General features: G+C 47.0%; 1 protein-coding gene across 2 annotated transcripts in view; it reads left to right on the top strand.

Annotated features, from left to right (window-relative positions):
* Window positions 1-2867: 2867 nt before the first annotated feature.
* SFXN4 (sideroflexin 4) overlaps window positions 2868-11247 on the top strand; it is a 28042-nt gene continuing 19662 nt past the window's right edge. The window contains exons 1-7 of one of the 2 annotated variants that reach the window (XR_006640539.1): window positions 2985-3001; window positions 4253-4352; window positions 4697-4832; window positions 6452-6593; window positions 7613-7748; window positions 8593-8696; window positions 10940-11105. The gene's annotated coding sequence lies outside the window, so the exon portion shown is untranslated. Of the gene's footprint in view, window positions 3002-4252; window positions 4353-4696; window positions 4833-6451; window positions 6594-7612; window positions 7749-8592; window positions 8697-10939; window positions 11106-11247 lie in introns of both variants that reach the window. The other variant, XR_006640538.1, reaches the window with a different exon arrangement.

Genomic DNA, 11247 nt, shown 5'->3' with positions numbered 1-11247 from the left:
ATGTGTCCAATGAGGAGTTCTCCATTCTCATTGTCCCCCAGTCAGTGAATCCCTATGTGACTTAAGGCAAGCTGTTGAACCACAGGCAACTGCTTCAGCTTTCTATTTGGAAAAGGAGTGATAAGCAGTGAAAAGTCTCCAGTAGCCAAAAGACCTGGGAATTGGGCATCTATGTTGAGCCTGTAGGGGTTCCCAGGTGGCACTTGTGGTAAAGAACCCTCCTGCCAATGCAGGAGACATGAGAGGGGGGTTTGATCCCTGGGTCAGAAGATCCCCTGGAGGAGGGCATGGCAGCCCACTCCCATTCTTGCCTGGAGAATCCCATGGACAGAGGAGTCTGGCAGGCTACAGTCCATAGAGTTGCAAAGAGTCAGACACGACTGAAGTGACTTAGCACGCACGCACGTTGGACCTGTAAGCAGATAGGGTAGGGGTTCCCTGGAGAAAGAGAACCAGACATGACTTTCTTGATGTAAGAAAAGCCATTTTTGGCCTAAGCTATTTTTGTGATCTAAGGCTGGCCACAGTGCTGTCCTTGAACAGGTCTTAGTAACTTATGATCTAAAGGGAACAAAAGAATGCAGAAGCAAATGACTTTATCAGGCAATAGAAGTAACTATAGCAAGGATACTTCAGTTATAAACACTTTCAGGTCTGTTTCAATGATAAAGATTGGCCTGAAGTGTTCAACCACCAGATCAACTGGAACCTAAGCGATGAATGATATTGACCTTTTCTGACCCTCGTAACTTCAATCCGGAGAAGGCAATGGCACCCAACTTCAGTACTCTTGCCTGGAGAATCCCATGGACAGAGGAGCCTGGTAGGCTGCAGTCCATGGGGTCGCTGAGGGTTGGACACGACTGAGCAACTTCACTTTCACTTTTCACTTTCATGCATTGGAGAAGGAAATGTTAACCCATTCCAGTGTTCTTGCCTGGAGAATCCCAGGGACAAGGGAGCCTGGTGGGCTGCCGTTTATGGGGTTGCACAGAGTCGGACAAGACTGAAGCGACTTAGCAGCAGCAGCAGTAGCAACTTCAATCAACTAAAGCTTGGATTCTATCTACCACCCAAGCCCCTTCATGCATACCCACATACCCTTAGCTTGCTATTGCTATTGCTAAGTCACTTCAGTTGTGTCCAACTCTGTGTGACCCCATAGACGGCAGCCCACCAGGCTTCCCCATCCCTGGGATTCTCCAGGCAAGAACACTGGAGTGGGTTGCCATTTCCTTCTCCAATGCATGAAAGTGAAAAGTGAAAGTGAAGTTGCTCAGTCATGTTCGACCCTCAGCGACCCCATGGACTGCAGCCTTCCAGGCTCCTCCATCCATGGGATTTTGCAGGCAAGAGTACTGGAGTGGGGTGCCATTGCCTTCTCCGACCCTTAGCTCGAAACTTCCCTAATTTTGCTATTTAAGGAGACAATGCTTCGGAAAATATCTCCTTACTTAGGACTTCCCCAGTGGTCCAGTGGCTAAGACTCTGTACTCCCAATGCAGGGGAACTAGGTTCAATCCCTGGTCAGGGAACTAGATAGATCCCACATGCCATAACTAAGAGTTTGAATGTCTCAATGAAGATGGAAGATACTGTGTGCCACAACTAAGACTTGGCACAGCCAAAGAAATATTAAAAAAAAAAATCTTCCTTGTTGCAAGTAATAAATCCTTCCCTTTCCTGATCTTTGCCTAGGTTGTGTCGTTTGGTTCCACACCCACCAACCCAGTTTGGAAAATACCACTTGGGATCTGCATTTTATCACACTTACTTGATTTTTATCTTGTTTGATGAACATGCTTCAAAGTACCGTGCTCACCACTGAGCACCTGACTTTATTAATCAACAGAAAATAAATGTTAAATTTGTCTTAATTCCCCCAATTTTGGCAAGAGAAGCCAAAATGGAAGCCCACATATCATCCCAAAGATTTTTCAGGGCAACAAAACCTTGATGTGTCTGACCCACTTGGCTTATTGGTGGTGGTAGTTTAGTTGCTAAGACGTGTCCGACTCCTGCAACCCCATGGACTGCAGCCTGCCAGGCTCCTCTGTCAATGGGATTCTCCAGACAAGAAGACTGGAGTGGGTTGCCATTTCCTTCTTCAATTTGGTTTACTAACAGAAAAACTGCATTAATGATTTTTTTAAAGAACATTTATTATTTATTTGATTGCACCAAGTCTTAGTTGCTGCATGCAAACTCTTAGTTGAGTCATGTAGGCTCTAGTTCCCTGACCCCAGATGGAACCCCTGCCCCTGCCCTGGGAGTACCAAGTCTCAGCCACTGAGAAGTCCCTGAAATTGCTTTCATGATTAATTCCATTTCATCTAGAAGCCAGAAGTCTCTACCTCCAGCCAAAATAGGAAAGGGAGCCTTTTACACTAACAGTAATCCACAGGTTCACAGTTCAGTCAGTTCAGTCGTTCAGTCGTGTCCGACTCTTTGCGACCCCATGGACTGCAGCACGCCAGGTCTCCCTGTCCATCACCAACTCCCGGAGTTTACTCAAACTCATGTCCATTGAGTCGGTGATGCCATCCAACCATCTCATCCTCCGTCGTCCCCTTCTCCTGCCTTCAATCTTTCCCAGCATCGGGGTCTTTTCAAATGAGTCAGTTCTTAAGTCTATAGCAAATATGGAAATATCTTGCCACCCTGGATTGTATCTTTTTAGGCTGGGGCGACAAACAGAGACAAAGTATCGCTTTCCCAACCATGAAGCTACTTAGGAGTTTTAACAGGACTTAATCCTCCTCTGGGTGGGGTCGAGGGACCCCACAACCGAGAAGTGTACCAGGCGGAGGGCCCCTAAACCGGCCAGAAGGTCGTAGCTCTTCCACGTCCAGGCTCCGGCGCTGGCCCACTCCTGCCCGCCGAGACCACGCCCCTGGCCACGCCCCCCGAAGGCCCCGCCTCCTCTACGTCTCTGTCGGCCCCGCGGGTCCCCTGCACAACGAAGATGGCGGCCGCGGCGGGAAGGTTGATCCGGGCTTCGGTGAGTGGCTGCCTGCGGGGCACAGGCGCGGAGACCCTGCGGTGGCTCCGAGGACGTGCTTCCCAAGTGGGGTGCCGCTTCCCTTGGCCTGGGGGCCTTTCACCCTGCTTGGAGGATGTCAGAGGGTAATGGACCAGGGGCCGCCTCTAAGGCAGGCTCCCCGCGCCTGCGCAGAGCCGGCCTTCGACCACCCCGCCCCCACCCCCGCCTTGCGTTCCAGTTTCCAAATCCCTCTTTGCTCCCAGTCGTGGGACCCCAGTCCACTCTCTGCCTAAGCACCTGGCTCTGGATGCAGGCGACCTGTCCCCTGGTCCCGGTTCTATAACTGACTCTATGACCTTGGGCCATTGCCTTCTTTTCCAGACCTCAGATAACTTCCTTACCTTAGCATATAAACTGCCTACCCCAAGGGTTTCCGTGAGCATCCCCTTAAATGCTGGATGGACACCAAAATGCTAAAGTAATCAAAGTCCTTGAGTGCCAAAGGCTCTTGGCTGCCCGCCCTCCCCTTTCTCGTGGTGGGGTTTCACCCAGGCTCTTTCTTCCCGAGTCATGCAGAACCCTGAAATTGAGCAAACGTTTCCCTTGACCCCTGTCCAGACACCCAGAGGCTGAACTTTGCTCTGTTTGCTTCTCTGTGGGCCAGAATGGCCTTGTCTTTTCCAAGGGAAAACCTTGACGTGGAAGAACATGCCCAGCATATCTGCTGGTAAAGAGCTTAATACACAGAGCCTGGCCAGTCTCCTGGTCTGAGTGCTTGGGATTCCTTTTTTAAAAGCATGGAATTTTCATATTCTTGTAATTTCCCTCTACCTTTCAGTCTTTTGTTTCCCATTAATTAATACATATGTGTCGAGTTGGCCAAAAAGTTCGTTCAGGTTAAACCCAAATGAACTTTCTGGCCAACCTGGTGATTATCTTTATATATGTATATACATATACAGTCAACCACTGGATCTCCAGGGAATTCCCTATTTTTTTTTTAATAAAAATTACATTTTTGAAGTGTGCATTATGATATAAGTAATGAAATAATTACTGTAGTCAAACTAACATCTCTTCATATGGTTAGCCTTTGTGTGTGTGATGAGTGCATCTGTCTACTCTCTTAGAATAATAATACTCTATTTCCAACTTCAATACAGTATTATTAAGTATAGTCAACCTACTCGTACATTAGATCTCTAGACTTATTCATCCTCCGTAACTGCAACATTGTACCCTTTGACCAACATCTCCCTGTTTTCCCAGTCTCCTTTACAGTCTTAAAGGATAAGGAAGCAGAAGGGAGTTTAAAGAACATGCCACTCCAGTACTCTTGCCTGGAAAATCCCATGGATGGAGGAGTCTGGTAGGCTGTGGTCCATGGGGTGCTAAGAGTTGGAAACAACTGAGCGACTTCACTTTCACTTTTCACTTTCATGCATTGGAGAAGGAAATGGCAACCCACTCCAGTGTTCTTGCCTGGAGAATCCCAGGGGCCGGGAAGCCTGGTGGGCTGATGTCTATGGGGTCGCACAGAGTCGGACACGACTGAAGTGACTTAGCAGCAGACTCAATCCATGCTTTTGCAGTTGGAATTTTTGTTCATAGGAACAAGGCCAGCAGAGGCCACTACTGGCCTGATGCCCTTTCAGTGGGGTTTCAGCCGCCGTTCTGGGAATACTTTCTGATATAAAGTGTTTCTCTTTTTAGCTCATCCGACATGTGAGTGCCATTCCTTGGGGCATTTCTGCCTCTGCAGCCCTTAGGCCTGCTGCTTCTCGAAGAATGTGCTTGACAAATGCATTGTGGTCTGGTTCCGATCAAGCAAAATTCGCCTTTAGCACCAGTAAGTGTTGTTATGCTTTGGTTTGAACCAGATAATGGAAACATTTATCATCTCTGAACAGGAGCTCTGAACTATGGCCATATATTAGACTCACGTGGGGAGTTTTTACTATCATACCACTTTCTTAGTCCCACCCCAGACAAATTAAGTCAATCTGTGGGGTGGGACCAGAACCTCATATTTTTTGTGCAGCCAAGGGTTGCGACTTACTGAGGCAGACTGCTCTAGCGTCACATTTCCTTGTTGACTCCAGAGGTTTTAATCCCCTGGGCCGAGGAACATGATAGAGGGGTGGGGCAGTCAGAGGTCTCTGGGCCTGCTTTGTGTGAAGGGTATGAGCTGACTGGGGACGGACAGTGCAGCCACTCCAAAGGCTTTTGGATTCAGACCTGCATGGCCACGTTAGGCCATGTTGGACTTCTCTGTGATCTGAATGACACACAGCTGTTTCCTGAGATTTATACTCCATTCTAAAATATGAGATTTGCTCGGCACAGCCTCAAATAATGAGTGGCATTTGAAAAGGCCTCCTTTAGGTTTGTCCCACCTTTTAAAAAGACTATTTAACTTGTAATGGTTGCGGGGGTGGGGGTGGGGGGTGTACTTTAGCAAAACCTTTGTTTGTTGGTGTTCTAAAAAAATTTACAGTTTTCTCAGAGCTTTAAAGAATTTCTAGTATCAACTTGATGACATGAGTTTAACTTTCCTTGTCCCAAACCCCAGCTCCCAGTAGCTCCTCCTGTTTCTGAAGCCAGGCATCTTGACACCTGGCCTTCCTTGTCCCGCCTTCCCAGCTTGAAGCCTGGCCTCTGCAGTCCTGACACAGCTCTTGCATCCTTTCCTTTCTTTCTGTCCCTCTGCTGTCCCTTGCCCGCCTCACCGCTCACTTAGATAGCTGCAGTCACCTCCTGACATCAGGCTCTCCCTGCTCCTCTCACTCTCCCCTGCCCAACTAATCTTCCTAAGAACAGCCAACGCATCACCCATCTCCTGCACAGAAGCCTCCAGTGATTCCTATATCTCTCTCTTAAGAACAGACTCATCCGTCTGATATATAAGGGCCCTCTCAGTGTGGCCTTCTACCATCTCGCTCTGTCCCCCATGTGTCTTCCTTCCATGCACACCTGATCTCTACATCAAGTAAACTCTGCTACAGGCCATTCCCCACACCTGCCCTGCTCCTTCCTTGTGCCATCCGCCCTGGTCTTGGCAAAAATCCAGACCATGCTTAGAACCCAACTTCAGGCTCATTGGTCCTTCATCCATCCCTACTCTCTCCTGTCTTCTTTTGTCTATTTATTTGCCTTTTGGCCGCACCTTACGGCATGTGGGATTTTAGTTTCCCGACGAGGGAGCACACTGGCGTCCCCTGAAGCAGGAACTGAGTCTTAACCACTGGACTGCCAGGGAATTCCCTCCTGTCTCTTTAGTTTCCATAGCACTTTGAATTAGTGTACAGTCTAGACCTGTGGAAAGAGAAACAGTTTTGTAAGATGTACAATTGAACTGAACCTTTTAATTATACTACTGATTAATTACTGGGAGAGGTTTGAGTAAAATCAGATAAGTGGTTGGTTTAATGAATGAACTGTATATGCATGTTTTTGGGTATTTTTCAGGTTCCTCATACCATGCCCCCGCCGTCACCCAGCATGCACCCTATTTTAAGGGTACAGCTGTTGTCAGTGGAGAGTTCAAAGAAATTAGCCTTGATGACTTTAAGGGGAAATATTTGGTGCTCTTCTTCTATCCTTTGGATTTGTAAGTGCATTTTCTGTGATGCTGTAACATCATTCTGTGAGCATGCAAAGACCGCGGCCTTCCCACTGACACTGCCTATCTTTACTCTTGTCAAGGGGAGGGTTATTGCTGACTCTGATGGTCTTGTTGATGCAGCTTGCATCTGTAGTTAATTCACAAGTGATAAGTATAGCAGGTGGAGTGGCATTCCTTTTAATGGTTTTTAATATGGCTCTCTCTCTTTTTTTTTTTAAATATGTATGTATGTATTTATTGGCTGTAGTGGGACTTAGTTGCTGCATGTGGGCTTTCTCTAGTTGTGGTGAGCAGGGGCTCCTCTCTTGCTGTGCTTGGGCTTCTCGTTGGAGTGGCTTCTCTTGCGGCGGAGCAGGAGCTCTAGGGCGCATGGGCTTCAGTAGTTGCAGAGCGTGGGCTGAGCAGTTGCGGCTCCTGGGTTCTAGAGCGCAGGCTCAATAGTTGCGGTATACGGGCTTAGCTGCTCTGTGGCATGTGGACTCTTCTGGGATCAGGGATCGAACCTGTGTCCCTGTGCTGCAAGGAGATTCTTACCCACTGGACCACCAGAGAAGCCCTGTGGCTCTTGTTTTATGGCTCTGCAGCCCGGGAGCTGCATTACTGAACCCACGTGCCCTTGAGCCCGCGTTCCACTCTGGAGTAGTGGTTCCTGTAAGCCTGTCAGGGAGGAAGTTTCCACTGGTGCAGGGGAAATGAGAAAAGTAAGGATAATAAAAAGAATTTTCTCATGAAGCTACCTATTTAAATAAAATTTTGTCTTTATTCTTGGAGTATGTCTCCGCCACCCATATTTTTTGATATGATTCTTAAAATAGAAAGTTGGTTAATTTTTTTTTTTTTTTAACTGGAGTATCATTGTGACCAGGAGTCCAGTGAGGATAATTAACCCTTTTGCCTTTTTCTCCTCTAAGAAAATAGAACTACTCTTTAGACAACTGTTGTTCAGATTTTAAAAGTCTTTAAAAAAAAATTCTCTGATGAGAATTCCTGCCCTTTTTTCCTAGCACCTTTGTGTGTCCTACAGAAATTATTGCTTTCAGTGACAAAGCCAATGAATTTCACGATGTGAACTGTGAAGTTGTTGCAGTGTCGGTGGACTCCCACTTCAGCCACCTGGCCTGGATAAACACACCGAGGAAGGTATACACATATCCACACCGCTTCTGCACTTGTGATCGTAAAAACTGCCGGATCCCATGAAAGATCAAGCTACAAGTTGTTAAAGCATGACTAGTCTGAAATGGGCTATCTGTCAGTCCTAACCTACTGGCAGATTCTTTAAGCTCTATCCATGTCTCCTGTAACATTGCATGTATTTACTCCTCACTACTCCTGTGTTTTCCAAACAGTAACGGAGAACAAACTCAGCAGGGCAGGGGAAACAGCTGGAGTCCATTGTCTCCCCTCTCATCCCCGTACCCTGTAGGCAGGTGGGACAGTGGTTAAGTTCTCTGATTTTACTCTTCTGCATGATCAGTATCCTTGCCTCAAAACTTGCTTGGGAGAATCAATTTCTAGCTATGATGTTGGATTATTAAATATCAAATTCGCCAAAGTATTCTTTTTTTTTTTATTATTCCATCTTTATGCTTCAGAAATGAATCTTCAACCAAAAGGATACTTTAAGAATTAGAAAAAGAAAAGTCTGTAGTATTCTCTGGGTTTAAATCCTGCTTCTGCCCCTTTCTAGCTGGGACGTGGAGCAAGTTACTCAACCTGTGTGTGCCTCAGGTTGAGGTTTTCATCATCTGATGATGCTTTCATCATCTGTAAAATGGCGATGATGATAGTAGCTACTCCAGGGTGCTGGAGGAGGAAGTGAGGCAGTAGAAAGAGCATCTTCTACTCTCAGAAGTAGCACTCGGCCCGCTGTGGGTACTCAGTGACTGCTGTCTGGCTGGTGTTGGTCAGTCATCCTGTTACCTGGCTGAGGAGGCTGTGGGAGCCACAGTGTAACCACCAGCCTTATTTGTATTTTTATCAGAGTGGTGGTTTGGGCCATATGAACATCGCACTCTTGTCAGATTTGACCAAACAGATTTCCCGAGACTATGGTGTGCTGTTAGAAGGTCCTGGCCTCGCACTACGGTAAGATCCGTTTCGTATGAACTTAAAATTGTTTTTTGTGTTTAGCATTATCGTACTTCATAGGGAATTTACAGAAACCTGGGTAGGGAAGCTTTAGAATCCCAAACCCTTAATTTGTCTTTTATTGTAATAAGCATCAGTGGATGCCTCCTTCGAGGGTTGGCAGTCTTTCAGAAAATACTGTGATATGTGTGCCCCCTGCGTCTCCCTGGGCCTGTTTCTGAAGAAGGATATCATACCCTTTAAAAAATATATATTTATTTATTTTATTTGGCTGCATCAGGTCTTAATGGCAGCACATGGGATCTAGTTCCTTGACCAGGGATCAAACCAGGGCCCTCTGCATTGGGGAATGCAGCGTCTTAGCCCCTGGACCACCAGGGAAGTCTCCAATACCACATCTTAATGGTCACACTGCTTCACTCTTGCTGACCACGTGGGAGCCACTCCTTGCAGTGAAGTCATCAGACTGCTTAGAGATCGGGGGGCGGTGGGCAGAGGGGGCCGGCAAGGACAGGAGTCAGTTTCCTGGTATGGTTAGTATCTTGTACAGGCACTGGAACCAGACCAGAGTTTGAATTTAAGCTCAGCTGCTCAATAGCTGTATGACTTTGAGCAAGATATTTAACCTCTTTGAGTCGCTTTCTCCCCATAATTAAAATGAAAATGTACTTCCCGGGTTGGTTGTGAGGATTGAGTAGGGTGAGGCAGCTACAGAGTTTGCTGCACAGGTCCTCGTAGTTGTTGTGAGCCCCGTCCCAGACCCTCAGCCTTCCTGGGAGGGACGAGAACTTAGGCGTCATGATGGCTGCTAATGAAGGAGGGACAGGGCAGAACTTGACCTCCAGGACACAAACGAGGATCCCACTTTGATGGGCCTCACAGTTTTGTTGGGGCTGGGTTGAACCTGCCCACCCTCGTACCTGATCTCCCGCCTGCTGGGGGTACTTTGGAATTTTGGCTCCGGAAGCCACCTGGGAACTTGGGCCTTTTGACTCCAAGGAGATTACTGCCTTCCTTTAATAAATGGAAGCCTAGCTCTGACAGTGTTGGCAAGGGAAGAAAAGTCCTGGTGTTTGCCTCCCAGAATCCCCTGTAGAGTCTCACTAACTTTGTAGTTACCTCCCTACTGGTTTGACTCTTAGGACTGACAAAGGGAGAGGAGTTGAGTCTGGCTTGTAAGATAAGCCTTTCTTTCTGGAGACTGTGCTGTGGGCCCATCTCCAACCCAGCTCTCTGTTTCTGCATCTACGCGGTGGACTCCAGCTTGGCTGCACCCAGCAGGAACATGTGCCAGGACCCCTTAGCCTCAGAGCCTAGACCCCCTAAGGCCAGGCCCAGGGAGGGAGAACCACCTTTTTATCTTCTGACTTTTTTCTAACTTGCCTTTTTCCTGAGTGATCAACGTTTGGGATGCCACACCCTTTTAAAGATGGACTGTTAGAAACCTCTTGAGTGTTATGATCTCTGCATAAGTCAGAGTATCACCCTCACTTGTATAGAAGATAAGCACAGACCCCAGGGCAGTGGGTTACCTCATTACATTGCTGCTGAGTAACAGTGATGGGCTTGGACAATCTGTGGATCAAAATAAGAACTGTAAGTGATTGAAACACATCAAATATATTTAAATCCAAGATTCGAAGAATTCCAAGAAACCAGTTCATTATTTTGAAAACTTAATGGAAGAGTACTAGGCACTATACAAACTGTACCTCAGGGTAGCCAAAAATAAACAAAAGTGATGGGATTGTTTTCCTTTAGATTTCTGCTTTGCCTAGACTTAAGGCCAGTAAATTTTCCCATGGGATTTTCTCCCTGCTACTCAATTCACTCATAAGTATTTACAGAATACAGATAAAATACGTCTCTGTCCCTTCTCAGTCGCTTATGGTTTCTTGCCAAGATTTGGTACAGCTGCCCAAAGAATGCTTACTGCATCACTAACGAGAAGTCTTTCCTCTGTGTAGTTCAGTGACCTTCAGATACTGTGAGACATCCAGGTCAAATCTGTGAATGTGAACACACTGCCTGCTTTCCATGGTGGCCTAGTCCAGTCCTATCTTTGTTAAAGCATCTGTCATCAATAGGAGATAAGCTTTCTGTACAAGGAAAACCTGATCTTTAAGCACATGATAGAGTTTAATAAATGCTCTATCAAGGAGAATTAAAGGCAGGGTAGAAGTAGAGTTTTTCTAGCTCTGGTAATGTTGATATTCTGATGAGGATGAATCTTTACACAGCGGTCTCTTCATAATTGACCCCAACGGAGTCATCAAGCATCTGAGTGTTAATGATCTCCCAGTGGGCCGAAGCGTGGAAGAGACCCTCCGCTTGGTGAAGGCGTTCCAGTTTGTGGAAGCCCATGGAGAAGTCTGCCCAGCCAACTGGACACCCGAGTCTCCTACAGTAGGTTTCTTTCCCAAAAGCAATGGGAGCCCAGCCAAGAGGGTCCCAGGTCCTCACTGCCTCAAGGGCTGCTGGCCTGGAATATCCGAGTTGGAGCAGGGGTGGAGGTGGTGTGCAAATGCGTGAAGCTGCTGCAGGTGGG

This window comes from Bubalus bubalis, chromosome 23, assembly GCF_019923935.1.
Source record: "Bubalus bubalis isolate 160015118507 breed Murrah chromosome 23, NDDB_SH_1, whole genome shotgun sequence".
NCBI lineage: Eukaryota > Metazoa > Chordata > Mammalia > Artiodactyla > Bovidae > Bubalus > Bubalus bubalis.
This window is presented reverse-complemented; position numbering and strand designations above follow the sequence as displayed.